Source organism: Haliaeetus albicilla, chromosome 14, assembly GCF_947461875.1.
Source record: "Haliaeetus albicilla chromosome 14, bHalAlb1.1, whole genome shotgun sequence".
Lineage (NCBI taxonomy): Eukaryota > Metazoa > Chordata > Aves > Accipitriformes > Accipitridae > Haliaeetus > Haliaeetus albicilla.
Window position 1 is genome coordinate 34,111,098 of NC_091496.1, and position 14,137 is coordinate 34,125,234.

Consider the following 14,137-nt stretch of genomic DNA (forward strand, 5'->3'; position numbering starts at 1 on the left):
CGCCGCCTCACACGCCGGCCCGGGCTGTGGAGAGCGAGCAAGGGGTGTGGGGGGGGACCGGATCGGTGGTGGCCGCGGCCTCGCACCTGCTTCCCCAGCGGGTCGGTGCGGCGGGGTGTGTGGCCCTGACCGGTCCGTGGTCGGTGAGGCGGCTGAGGTGTTTTCCCGCCTCTGTGAGGGGCCGGGCGGGCGCTGCCGATTCCGAGATACCGGGGCTAGCGTGTGTGTGGGGAAACAGGTCATCCACCTTTTTGGTTAGGAACAGCGAAACGCATTTTTCAGTCAGTCCCATTCTTCGGGGGTTAGGAGTTCTGCGAAATCACCGTTTGCGCCAGAGAGGTCAAGGTGACCTGTTTTATTGTGGGTTTTGCGAGTGTGGCAACGAACGTGACGTAGCCCTAACGTTTTTGGGAGCGTAGCTGTTGGGAGGCACTGGTGGCAGTGTCCTTTTCAAGGCCAGCACACGCAGATTCGGTGTGCCAAAAGCACCCTACAAGTGCTTTAATTTTTATTTTTTTTTTTACTAGAACTGCCCTCATTTTATGTGGAAAAAGATGATGGGGCTTCGTTGCTCGTTTACAAGAAGAAAAATTGGTAAAATACATCCAGGAACAGAAATTGCTATTTATCTAATGGCCCCATTATTGGAAGGTTCACTGTGCAACAGGCGAGTGCAGTCTGCGCTGCTCCAGAATACTGAGTCTTTAAAATCTTTCCCCATGCAGCCTGTTTGATGGTTCAAATGGTCTGCTTTTTCAAGTGGTTTTAAGTAATGCCTTGCTGATTGAATTATAATTTTCCTGACTTTGTAATTGCCAAGAATGTCCTTGGCAAAACATACATACAACGTGTTTCATCCAAGTTTGAAACGTATTTTGTAATCAGAATAATAAAAGTTAATATTCATCAGTTCCTCCCACCATAGTTTCAACGACTTGTTTTGTTTTTATTATCTTGCTTTTCTTTCTCCCTTTTTTTAGCGTTATGTTCTTTTTTCCTTCCCTTTCTTTTCATCTTCCTTATCCCTCAGTCACTCTCATCTTTATACCTTCCATTTATTTCCTTTTATTTTGTTCTTTCGTGTGTATCTACTCGTTACAAACTTTGAGCCTTTAGGATAGTTAAGAATGAACTTTTTTTTTCTTTTTTTTTTAATCTGGAGATTCTATTTCTACTTTATGTATTCATAAGATAACCCAGCACAATTCTGGAGACTAAAGACTGCTAAAGATTTTTTTTAAATACTGAAAAGCAGGTTTCTCTATTTTCTTTAATGTGGAACTGTGGGTGACAGGTCTTGTTCTTAGTCAGGTTTCCCTTGCTGAAAGACCTTAAAATCATTTGGAGGGCGATGGTTTACACTTCCAAAACAAAGCAAAACCAGACAAACAAAAATAAGATCTGTTGTTGTAAGGATGCTGTGAAAGAAACTGTAAGTTAGTCATTAGTTAGGAGTTCTAAAAATTGGCTTGTCGTCAGTTATACAGGTAGAAATGAACCGGAGTTTTCCATTTCTTATGCAGGAAGGTAACGGTTTTTTTGTAGCTGAAGAGCTATCTGCTATGCCCTTCTAAATGTCAGTCTGCAGCTGAGACTACGCTGTAGATTCACCCCTCGCTGTAACACAGCTTACCAGTTCTCAGCCTGAAAACGGTTTCTTTTAAAGTGGGATTAGTTGTTTTTATGTTTAGAAAAAGAAGAAGTAGCTGGCAAGTGCCTATGTTTTTTTCTTGGCTCATGTTTTAGCAAATAAAAGGCCTTTATAATATGGGATGTTCTTGTTTCATGCTATTTTTTCCTACACATATAAACAAACCTTGTGGAATACTGTAAAACTATCTGTAGCACATGCCCAGTATGTTTACGGTATGCATCGAAAAGCTATGTGTACAGTAATACTGTAGAAGTCAAGTCCATCCACATGGTTTTCAGATGATACTTCCTAAATTGCCCAAAGGATATCTAATGAAATATGTAATATGTTATGTCAAAGCAATCTGTACTAATAGCTACATAATGTTCATTTTGCCTGTGCCTAGTATGAATAATATAAAAATCCCCAAAGAGTGAGGATCTGCATCGGGTGAAACCCTCGGTACTGCCGAGAGCCTGGGGATAGATGGTAATGCAGAGTAGTGACAGAGACCCGAGAGCTACGTTGCGTCCCGAGTGAAGCATCTGCACGGTGATCCGTCTCCTCTACATGACCGACGCGGTCTGTCACGGGGAAGAGCTGGAACTGTGGGTGAGTGGGGAAAACGAGGATTCATGGTTTTGCTGCGTGGACTCAGTGGTCCACAAAGATGCAGGCGGGGCTGAGGGTTCCACCGTCCTTCCCACCAGTTTGGTTCATTATTCTTACCTCATATGGACTGCCTGTGGCGTGCAATTAATGAAATTATAGGTTCTGATTATATGCTTTCTCAAACAAAACTTCCACTGAAGCCAAGAGGTATTACGAGTGCGTAAGGAATGCAGGATTGCATATCCTGCCTCTTGGGCTTTGTGATGGTGAGTTGGAGTTACATATTAAACTCGGTTTAAGCCTTAATTTTTTCCCTCTGTGTTTATCCTAGTCTAGTTTCAGTTTTGCAATATGAAAACAACAAAATCACTATGTTAAGAATATAAGCAGCAGCATTCTTTTAAAAAATAGTACATTTACTATAATTATAACTTGGATTTAAGCCAAAAATAAAGAGGGATTCTGAGTCTGAGTTTTAAAGCCATCTGATTATGCTGTTATACTGCAATAAACTCCAAACAGTGGGTGCTGCATGAGATACATAGTACTAGTCATCCACAAGAAATTGTCAGCCTTAAATGGACATTGCCAGCTGCTATAAAAATAATTTTTACTTTATATTTTTAACTCTGTAACATTTTGAGGGGTTTTAAAAATAGCATTTCTCCATTAATCTTGATTCATCTTTTCCACTCAGCGAACACTGATTTTTTTTTTAAATTTCCTATGTGAAATTAACATAAGTTTTTAAGTATCTCTTTTTTTTTTTTTTTTTTTTTGGTGTAGTACAAATCTGGAAAAGCTTTGGGAATGGTATTTGTTAATTAACTGAAACTCTGTCATTTTCTATAAGCCATCCCACATATTTTTGTTTAGATCCTTACGGGAATAAGAGCTACTATTTTTGTCCCTTTACCATTTACTGGTGGCAGAGTACAATTTAAGCTATACATTTGGATTCCCAGAGATGTTATTGCCATAATTACAGCAGTCTGTACATCAGCATCACTTATTATGTCAGCAGATCTTTGAGGATATTGTTCGTCAACTAAATAATGCTTTACATCTTGGAAAAGTCACTTGCATTTTTGTGGCTCCCTTAAAAATAGTGTAAGTTTAAGAAATTAGACAGAGTTCTCCAGGCAAGGCTCTGTGCAAGAGCAGTATTCAGAAGGGAAGAAAACTGGAATAATTGCTTAGTTACCGAGACGTTTCTGTGCTTTACCAGTCAGAGTAAGTGTGGATGCACTGATGGGGCAAAAAAGGGCAAACTAGGGCAGGAGATCAGCAAGCACTATACTTTGATGAAAAACAAAGCCTCAGTGAACCAGCAAGGTCAGCTCCTCACTTTGTATTTCTTGCCAAAAAATACAGTGAAAACAGGTAGCAATAAAAACCTTTTATAATTGGATCTCCATTCTGTAAGTGTGTGTGTGTAAATATGTATGCATTATCCTGGTTTTTGGTAAAATTGCTGGTATTCCTAAATACTTTGAGGACTAGATGACTTGAGGACTGGATCCTTGGATACTTTGTGGACGACAACCATTATCTACTGACCTTAAAATTCCGCTTTTCATCTCTAGTACATAAAGCACAAGAATGGCTGTTTACAGGATCACAAAAGGTCCCTAAAGCCTGACACTTTGTCTCTGACAGTGGCCAGCAGAGGATTCCTCGGTGACAAAGGGTGGGAAAGAGCGTAGGACCATGCAGTTGTATGTTCTAGCAGTCTGATATTTAGATTTACTGAGCCAAAGGTTGTATCCACATGTTTGTATTTAATAGTTTCTGGTACTCATCTGCATGAAATTGTTGAATCACTTTTGAACCTGTGTTTAATTTGTTATTTATCATGAGTGGTGGGAAAGCTGATGTAGGCATTTACAGAAACTTCTTCCATTTGTTAATATTTTTCCCCAGACTTCTTCCTGATCAGTTCATTTGAGGTCCCCATGTTCTGCGTAGTAAGAATTAGGTTTTATGTACCTTTATTATACTTTGCATGGTCACCTTTCTTGAAGCCGAGGAGTCCTAGTCAATCGGATAGGTAGAAACTGTTCAGTTCCTCTGGATTCTGGTACCAGGGGAAAATGAAGATTGTTCAAGATGTCATAGGTGTCTTCTCATTTGTTAGAGAATAAAATGGAGACCTGGAGTCTCCTATAAAGTGGCAGTGAGCAGATTTTACCGTGATGTTTTTTGCCGTTGCTCTGTATTCAGGCTGATGTATGTGCATCTGCACGTTCTGAGGAAGGATCTTTCCCCCAGCTTTTTAGATTGAGTGTTTGCTGTAGGTCTGCATATTCTAAGTTGGCCGGTGTCCACGTGTAGAAAACTTGTAGCCATTTATTTTTTATTTCGGACAGATGGTTTTTAGTTGTAAATAATTATGAGCAACATTTGTAAGCTTTTTGCTTGTGGGAAGAAAAATCACTCTCCTACCTGAGTGTGTACGGTTTTTCAGTGAGCAAAATGGACATCTTTAATTTAGTCAGAGAAATCTGCATGGATCAATGTCTGGCAAAAATGAGGAATGGTTAAATAAACCAGTTTATACAGTCTCCCTTATATGCAATGAGAAGATTTGAAATGAATTAGTGAAAAAATTATTACAGAAATTCAGTAGGGTGGGAAGGACATTCTTGTTTATATATGTACCAGCCAATTTCTTTGCCTGTAAAGACATTGCCCCTCCTGTTTATCTCCTGTGTGCAGAGTACTTTTGCAGAATAAGCAGCTGCTGAGTCACGCTTTCACTGAATGACTGACAGCCCTTGTTTCTACTAAGAACTGGTAGACTTTCTCTCCTGTCTATCAGGCGAGCAGTGTTAACGCCCCTTACTTCGGAAATGAAAACATGACACAGCGTTATAGCTGACTTCATTGAAAATGCTATGAGCAGGAGAATGGAAATGTGTTTAGGCAGCCATGTAAAGCAAATCAGAATGTATTCCCATTAAATTATTTACTGGCAGTAATGATTCGTTATTAGAGAAAATAATAATATAATAGTGTTGATTTCAACGTGCTGAACTAGCAGTTTTGCAGTGCAGTTATTCAGAGGGAATTTGCCTGAATATATGAGTAGTAATAGATCTGAGAGACACATGGTGCTCTCTGCTGGCAATGTTTTCTGAACAAAGAAAAATATGTACATAACTAGAGCGGTTAAGTCTAAACCTAGATAATCTACACTTTATGGTACCAATATATAACCTATATTGAATAGTTTGTGAGGCCAAAATAAATTACAAGAAGCTGTAAACATTGCCTTCCTCTTCATAAATGTAGGAAGGTTTTATTATGGAACCATAAATATGTCCAATACATTTATTTCCCCTTCCTATATGATGTTTTAAATCCTCTTTTCCTTGAATGTGTAAGTACACGTTTGGATTGTGACAAGCAGAATCCAGTTTACCTTTACAGAAATATCTGCAGCTATTACTTTAAAATCCTTTAAGTAGTTAGGTTATGTTGCTGCTAGAAGCATAATTATTCCGTAAACAGCACAGTACTTCACGTTTCATTTGCTTTTTTTGTTAAATGTATAGGTATAATCTTTTAACAGAGACAGAAATTTACCTTTGACCATTAAAGATTTTACTGTTGTTTGTCATGTAAACACACATCTTTTTGAGATTTATTCTACTCCTGTGGTATTCCATAAAAAGGTTTGTCAGCGCATTCAGCAGGGAAAGAGCGAGCCCATTTATTTGGTTGTTGCTGTGGAAGTGCTTATTACACCATTCTTCTGATGGCCTCCTTTGGATCGAAAAAAGGCTATGGTATGAAATTCAGGACATTTGGATTTTCTTATAGCCCATGAGTACCTCAGTTGCCATAATACCGAGACTTCACTGTGTGGGAAAGTTACACATCTGAATAGAGTCATACTGTCTTCACGTGCATGATTTTGTGCATGTACTAAAAGCTCTTGCAGGACTGGACGTGATGGATTTCATGTTGCAGTATTTGTGATAGAGTATACTTTATTGAATAATGGCACTGGAATTTGATATGGGATTTTGTCATGCCATACTGAGAAATCTTAAGCTTTCATTGTATGACATGAAAAAGCAACTACAAATTATACAAATTATCTGAAGAATTTTAAAATAGCAGACAGTTCCATAAATAATTAACGTATATAGAATACATAATGGTGTTTTGTAATTTAACTCTTGATCAGCACACATGTGGAAAAATCTACATAACTCACAACCACCTCAAATGAAGAAACGCAAAAAGCCTAGATCACAAACTCTCCTTTTTATTCCACAAACAGTACACTCGCGTGCACAGGTAAGCACACACAGACAAACTTAGGAGCAGGTGATCTTGGCTGCTGTTAATGAACAAGGAAGCTACAGGAAGGAATGGAATCCCTTCACCAGAAATTTGGCATAATTTAAAATACGATCTTGTAAGATATTGTTAACTAGATTCAGTAACTGATGTCAAAATCGGTAAGATATTTAAAAAGAGAAACATGGTTTTAATAGGACTTTAGAATTAATCATGGCTAGAGAATGCTATTATTAAACACAATTTGTTCCTTTCTGTTCTGATTGCCAAGTTATTTTTAACATCATGTTAGTTTACAGAACTCCTCAAGGTCATGATCTAATTTGATATAATTTTCTGGTAAACAGTCCAAAATGGAAAAGTCTCACAGAGAAATAAAACTGTTGATATAAAAATATAAACGAAAATTTTGCCACAGGATGAGGGGAATGTAGGTTAATTATTATACCAGTGTACTAGACATGCCCATCATTTATTTTTTTTCCCCAAAACTTTACAAATGTTTTTTATTTTACTATTGTTGGGATTGTATGTAACAGATACTGTTTGTTGTCAGATAGAAACTCGGAGACCTTCACTGTTGCCAAAACGGTCTTAGAAAACACACAGATTTAGAAGTTTTTTTTCCCCTTACAGAAGATACATGGGACACTATCACAGTAGAAAGAGTATCTGACCTAGACAAAATCATACAAACATGTAGAAAATGGAACAAATCTAACAGTGTTGCTTTTCCACACCTACCCTTCTAGTTCCCCTAAGTGCAGGCAAGACATCTTCTGTTCTGTTGATCTTTGTCTGCTTCACTTCTTACTGTCTGCCTCAGGTCCAGGACCCTTGCTCCTCAGATCAGATTGTCACCTTGTAAAACCTTAATGACAGAGAAAAACTGCTCTGCAGTTTTTTATTTTATGCAAAGTTTTGAAATGAACCTATAGTAAGGCTTTATGAGAAAAAAATGAGGCTAGAGGCGGAGGAGCGCTCATTAGGAGGAGTTACGGAGAGGCAAGAAAGTCATCAAGAGAGCAGATCATCACTTTGTTCACTAAATTTCCATTGAGGTCTTGTCACGGACCTTTTACCGCAGTACGCCCTAGGCTGAGTTCTTGCCTGCATGTGTATAATTTTGTTGCCAGTCACTGGCACAAAATGGTCACACCCCATCTTCCCAAATATTGAGGGACCACTGAGTGTAAGGCTATCTACGACTAGCGCAAAGCTCCTTTGGCAACTCATTCTTCAGTATTGCCGATGTCCCTGAAGGTCTGTGACAACCCAGGATGGGCTGTGCCTCTGCAAACCCTCTTGTCCTGGCAACCCGTTGCTGTTGTAACAAAATCCCCCCGAGCAATAGGAGGAAGCACAGGGTAGGACCTGGGTACTGACCGGCTATGAGCCAGTGCCACAGCTGGGATGTCAGCCCATTGGTTGAGAATCACGTCCTGTAAGAAACCTCCCTCTGCAGTTCAGTGAACGCACAAACCTATGTTGTTTTGTACAGGCTCTATCTACCCTGACCAGCCTCCCCCTGGACCCCCACCCGCACCCTGCCTGTTCAGGCTCAGGTCTGGACATCCCGTTCTCACTTGCGTGGTGTTGTAGGTATAGCTGTGTCCATCTTGCAGTCCGGGTCGGCGGGCTGCCTCCCTGGCTGGACCTTGGACCTACGTTACAGGCAGCCTTGTCTCCAGCCCTCTTTCCTGGCTGGACCTTGAACTCACACGATAGGCAGCCTTGTCCCTGGCTTTCTCCCGCAGGAACACCTGCCTCCACTTTCCGGATGGACCGTGGACCTAGTTCAGTACCCACGTCTGGGACCGTTGGTGGACTGTGACCCTACCACCACCCTGGCCCTAACTGGGTGCGGGTCTGCCCTGTTGCTGGGGGTGCTGGTGGTCTCTGCCTGCCTGTCCTGGGGTTACTGTAAGCTCCTAGCTCATCCTTCCTTGCGGCAAAATGTATCTGTCTCTTTTCTTGATGCCGCCTAACTTCACTGAACAGCTTGGTACAAGCACACCCTCCGATGGACCCAGCTTCTGTATAGACCTTCATAACCTGGAAAGATGGTACAGCTTCATGCTATTTACCTGTATCTTTCTCAATGACTTTCAGTACATGCAGCAGAAATAAATGTTTTTCCAAAATGTTACAGCACTTCAAGACACCTTTTACTACTGTAGAGATTGTGTATTTACATAATATTATGTTGCTTGTAGTCGAAGACCTTCAGTAGGGATTTGGCCCCAAATCCTGCAGTTATTGAAAGGAAGGTGTGGGAGTCTCTCTGCGTAGAGTCACAACAAGCATTCGTGGGTAAACAGAATACTTTCTTACGGAGTGCTACACTTTTAAAAGAAATTTTAGTTCAAGTCTGAAGCTCCAGCTGCTTATAAATCATGATGAAGACAGATTATGATGATCTATTTTTGAATGCCTACCTCAGTTAATAGGTTTCTATGTGAGCATCTAAACCCAGCATTCAGGGAATAGCCTTTGCATTTAAAGTATAGCTGTCCTTCCTTCCTAACCAATATAATTCCACAAGCTAAAAGTACTGAATAACAGTAAGGTCTTACACTAGTTTATAGAGTGCAAAACATGCCAGTATGTTTATTGTAACATCTTCTCTCAAGGTTTTATATTCCTTATTATTGAATGAATTAAACAAGGAGAATTTTGCTTCTATGAATCAACAAGACTATGCAAATACTTGTATTTTTAAACACATAGGATTGTAGAACTTTACAATATTGTCTTATCAGGTTCCATGCTGCTGTACACACAACTACATGCATGCACACTACCGTATATAGATGACCATTGCTGTATAGGACCGCATAATGATTTTTAAAAATATTCCAGCGGTAGAAGTTACAAATATTCTTGTTGTTATGTGCCTGTAAAAGGTATGCAGCTGCAATAACCAATCAGTGATTCTTTTAAACATTATCAGAACTTGGGTGACTAATTCAGCCTTTTATCTATCTGTGGATAATCATGTAGAAGCTAGGCACGCAGGAATGCCAAGCAGATAATATAATTGGTAGTGTAAATCTGAGTGGGTAGGCAGTTGGATTTTCTTCAGTCAGTTCTTCCTAGCCGCTGCCTTTGAAGCTGTAATCCTTCTGAGCCAAGCATGGTCTCGGGTTCCAAACACACATTAATGCCACGGTAAGAAACTTGCTGCAGAAAGGTTGTGCTGCATTGGGGTGTCACTGCTGCCACAGCCAAACCAGCTGTCAAGTTTCCTCATCTGTTTCAGTGCAAAGTCAATAGCTTTCCAGGATAATTTTAAACAACCCAAGCTATTTTGCATGAAATGCGTAAAGAAAGCTCACATGTCTTTCATCAGCTCAGCTCTGGACGTAGTATCTTTCACCGAATTTGTGATCACAAACATCTGGTGACTGGTAACTGTTCTTGCAGCTGGGCTGAGTTGAGATACATGGTGTGTTCTGGGGTGCAAAGGAAGGGAAGAAGAGAAGAGACACAGGATGGTGTGATCTGCTCTACTTTTGTTAATGGTTTTACTTCACTCAGCGAGGCATGTACGTCCTGGAAGTCAGCGGAGTCAGCAGGTCCCTCACAGGCACGCAGACATTAGGATTGGGACCCAAGTTTGTAGTCTTTCATGCCCAGTGCTGAGTAGAACATTTAAACCTGTTCTTTCTGTTTAATTATTCAAATACAAATATTACCTCCTTTAAAACTAGTGAAGCTGCAAAAGAGTGAAGGCTAATAAACTTCTTAGCTTTCTTCTGATATTTGAACAAGTGCTGCTTATGCTAGATAAGTTAAAGAGGTACAGGAAAACAACTATCAAACTTAAAAATGTTTGTATATACTTCTCATTTTCATTCATTTCTACAACCAGATATCTTTTATACCATGCCTAAATATACAGGCAAAACAATCTCAAAATTTCCTGAGATGAGCTGACACAGAGTTTCATAATGACATGTGTATTCTTTAGTATTTCACCATTCTCCAGGTCTATAAATAAAAAAATATGTGAGTAGTAAGCGATATTCTCGCCTTTCTATTTTTATAAATGTCCCATTTCCAATGGAAATGAAACATAAAATAACTAAACTTTGGTCTTCCTGTGCTGCTTCTGATCTTTATGGTAATATATTATTGAGGAAGATATTCCATATTTTGGATGGAATAAATACTTACTGTGAAATTTTAAATTTATTTACATGCCTAAAATTGCACAGAGGCTTGTTCAACCAATTAGTTGTATATTCACTTTTGATTGCTGTATAAGCAAAATCTGAAATTCTAATTGCTAACTCTGGTTTGGTTGTTCGTTCATTCTTCCTTCCTTCCTTCTTTCTTTCCTTCCTTCCTTCCTTCCTTCCTTCCTTCTTTCCTTCTTTCCTTCCTTTATGTCTTTATGTCATTCTGCCTGTCTCTCAAATGTAATATTCTTCACTGTATGTCTTACAGACTTTTGTTTCAATGCCCAGCGATCTTACTTTGGCACAAAGTTAGCTACACTTGAATGTTTAGCAAAATGATATTGTAAAATATATCCTCTCGCAGCTGTAGAGCATGAAATTACTCTGATGGTATTGTACTCTTGTAGGTGCAAGATAACAATCGTATAAAGGAGGTGCAGGTGTTGACTAACATCAAATACTACCGTACAAGCAGTGCAAGGCAGAGTCTATACTGAGGCAGATTCTCTGCTAATATAATATTATTGCCTGGAGCTGATCAGAGAATTTACTCCAGACTATCTGTGCAATCCTCCCTCTAAGTTTAAAAATCCAGGTTATGCCTTTCTGTGCATATGCACTTGTGACCAAAATCAATGACAGAGATATATTCCTTTCCATACAGGAGAAGTATTTGACACAAAGCATTACCTTCTTTTCTCCTGCCAACTTAGACGATACCAGGAAATATGTTCCCAAGCAAAGGGATAATTCAATTAAAACCCCAGTTAGAATTTATCTAGATTAAAAAAAAAAAAAAGCGAGAACACTGAGCCCACCCTGGAGTCCAAAGAGCAGGTTCTGGTTAATTGGAAGCCTAAGGAGCCAGTCTCCTTCCTTTTGTGGGTGGTGGTAAAATGGTTACAATAATTAATCTGTTCTAACTCTGTAGCTAAAATTCTCCTGTGGGAAAAACCATTCCAAAAAAAAAAAGACTTTGAAGAATGAGGTGAATACTGTATTCTAAAATGTTGTGTCTACACAAGAAATAGTAATTTTGCTAAAGCTTGTTCATTCATTTTATCATGAAGCAAGTTCTTTTAAAAGTCCTCAGTGTTCATATATAGTCGTTGGGCACTAACACAGTCATGAATGTTTTCAGCAATCATCTTGTTGCTGTGTTTTCTTTTTTGGAAAATACTTCTATTCATTCCCAAGAAGCCATTTTTCTACTTTCTACCTTTTCTCACAGTTGATGTAGAGATTTTGGTCTTTGACTTTTTCTTAAATTTAGAAGTAGTAATTTTTAGTTGGGGAGTACTAGATTAACTAAACATACACTGAAAAAGGAGTCTCCAAAGCTGCTGGCATATTTGTATTTTGCTTCTGGAGCGATTCAAAGGTTTTATTGAATGTTGCATTAAAGAAGTCATAGAAAACAAATGAAGAAAGTAGCCCTTGAAAGTCAGCTAGTCCATCCTCCGTTCTCAAGGCATACCTAAGGATGCCTACATCATTCTTGGTAGAGATTTGTCCAATTCTCCCTTGTTGCGATTTAAGTCCACTACCGTGTGGTCTGTCTGCAGTAGCCTTTTATAAGTCTGAAGACCATTATCATGTCTCCCCACAGTCTTCTCATTTGTAGATGATGAAGAGCCTGGTCCTTTCAAGGTTTCCCAGGCTCAGAGGGCTCTACCTGCTTTCCTCTCTACTTTCCCCATTTGATTCCTGGCATTCCTGGAAATGACGCTTCAGACCAAAGATAGTACTCCATCTGAACAAAGCCTTCCTATTGACGCTTTTCCAGGATGATATTTGCTTTTCTTGCAACCTTGTGGCATTGCTGACGCATGTTCAGTCTGTGATCCACTGTGACCTCTGATCCCATTTGTGGCCCTGCTGCCCGATCATCCCCATCTTATATTTGTTCAGTCGATTATTCCCAAGTGCTGTGCTTTGGATTTGTCCTTAGTGAATTGCGTTCCATTTGTTTAATGACCTCATGCATCTTATTTTGGTAATGCATCCTCTCTATTTCCTCCGTTCATCCTTCTGAATTCAAATCCTGCTGTCTGTATAGGGCTTACAGCTTTTCCAAGGATTGCATCCTTTGCACAGCTGATACGAGTGCTATTGATTTCATTGTACAAATCGTTAATGAAAATACTGAAAAGCGTCAGATCTGGGATAAGTGTTGTACAATGTAATGGGTATGCAATGTCCTTGTCAGTGACTCTTCATTACTGAAGCTCACAGGATAGGCATGGTGCGAAGAGAAAATTATTCTACTGGTATGCCATGACTTGAGAGAGTTGAAGCAAAGTTGCGTCAAACTGTCCAGGCCTGGGAAGCGCTGAGCGTCTTTAGTGCTGATGAGGGTCCTCATGAGGTCTCAAGCTGAAAAGACAATAGCCTGAAGCACCAGTGCCTCTTCCACACAGCCAGGGGAGTTATATTTGCTATGGTCCTCTATGGTATTTTTGTTTTTTGTGGATGTAAATATCAGCCCTACATAATTCTACTAGAACCTTGTTTTAATATTTTCATAATTTAAACTGTGTTGTGAGAAATTAAATTGAATTTAGCCTAGTTTCTCTAAAAAAAGGGCATTCTTAAGTAGGGGGAGAAAGAAAGAGTTAGGAATATGAGCAGGAACTAGAAGTATTGTTGGAAGGGAACAAACATTGAGGAGCTAGAGCTGTTGTAGTGCTCTGACTTAAAAAACGTACATTTTTGTAAGGGTTCTTCAGGAGTACTTGCTTATTTAATGCAAGTAAAGTTACCGAATACCACACCTGCTATGCATTACATGGTTTCTAAAGTATAGCCCTGCTTGTCCTTTGAAAGGAGTAAGACATGCAAAAATTGCATTGAAGAATGGTGTGTCAGACAGGTAATTTTCCCTTAAGACATAAATGATTCAGAGAGGCTGCTTCTTGCTGCTGTGTTACTCAGTGAACAACAATACAGCCTGATCTAAAGCAATGTTTTGCTCTATATTGCTTTGTATTGCTCTTGACTGAGTGACACTGCATTGTATCATGATAATAAAAACAGAATCACATCCATAGTATCTCAAATATTAGAATAATTAATAAGTGATTTTTGCCATTGAAAAAGTCCGGTTCTGGCACCACCAAATTTTGAATGAACTGACCTGGATTTAACTCAAGGTTTGCTCAATACGAGATTAGTCTGAAAGAGAGCAAATGTCGTTACCAAATTAATGACATATGACCACAACTGAAACATATTTGGTGGAAAAAGGAGCTTGAGAAATCCAAGACAATAAGATAAGGCAGTAGTCTCTCCATGGTTTATTAAAGTTTGGAAATGCACATCCTAAGAGAATAACTTGCCCCATAATTTTGCAACTCTCATTCAAAGCTGGTATTTTGCATTTAAAGGAGTATTGTTA

At 39.4% G+C, this 14,137-nt stretch overlaps 1 long non-coding RNA gene across 1 annotated transcript; it reads left to right on the forward strand.

Moving 5' to 3' along the window:
- Nucleotides 1-17: 17 nt before the first annotated feature.
- LOC138689047 (uncharacterized) lies at nt 18-919 on the forward strand. The gene is made up of 2 exons (XR_011327850.1): nt 18-132; nt 528-919. It is a non-coding gene; the product is annotated as an uncharacterized lncRNA (long non-coding RNA).
- Nucleotides 920-14,137: the final 13,218 nt, after the last annotated feature.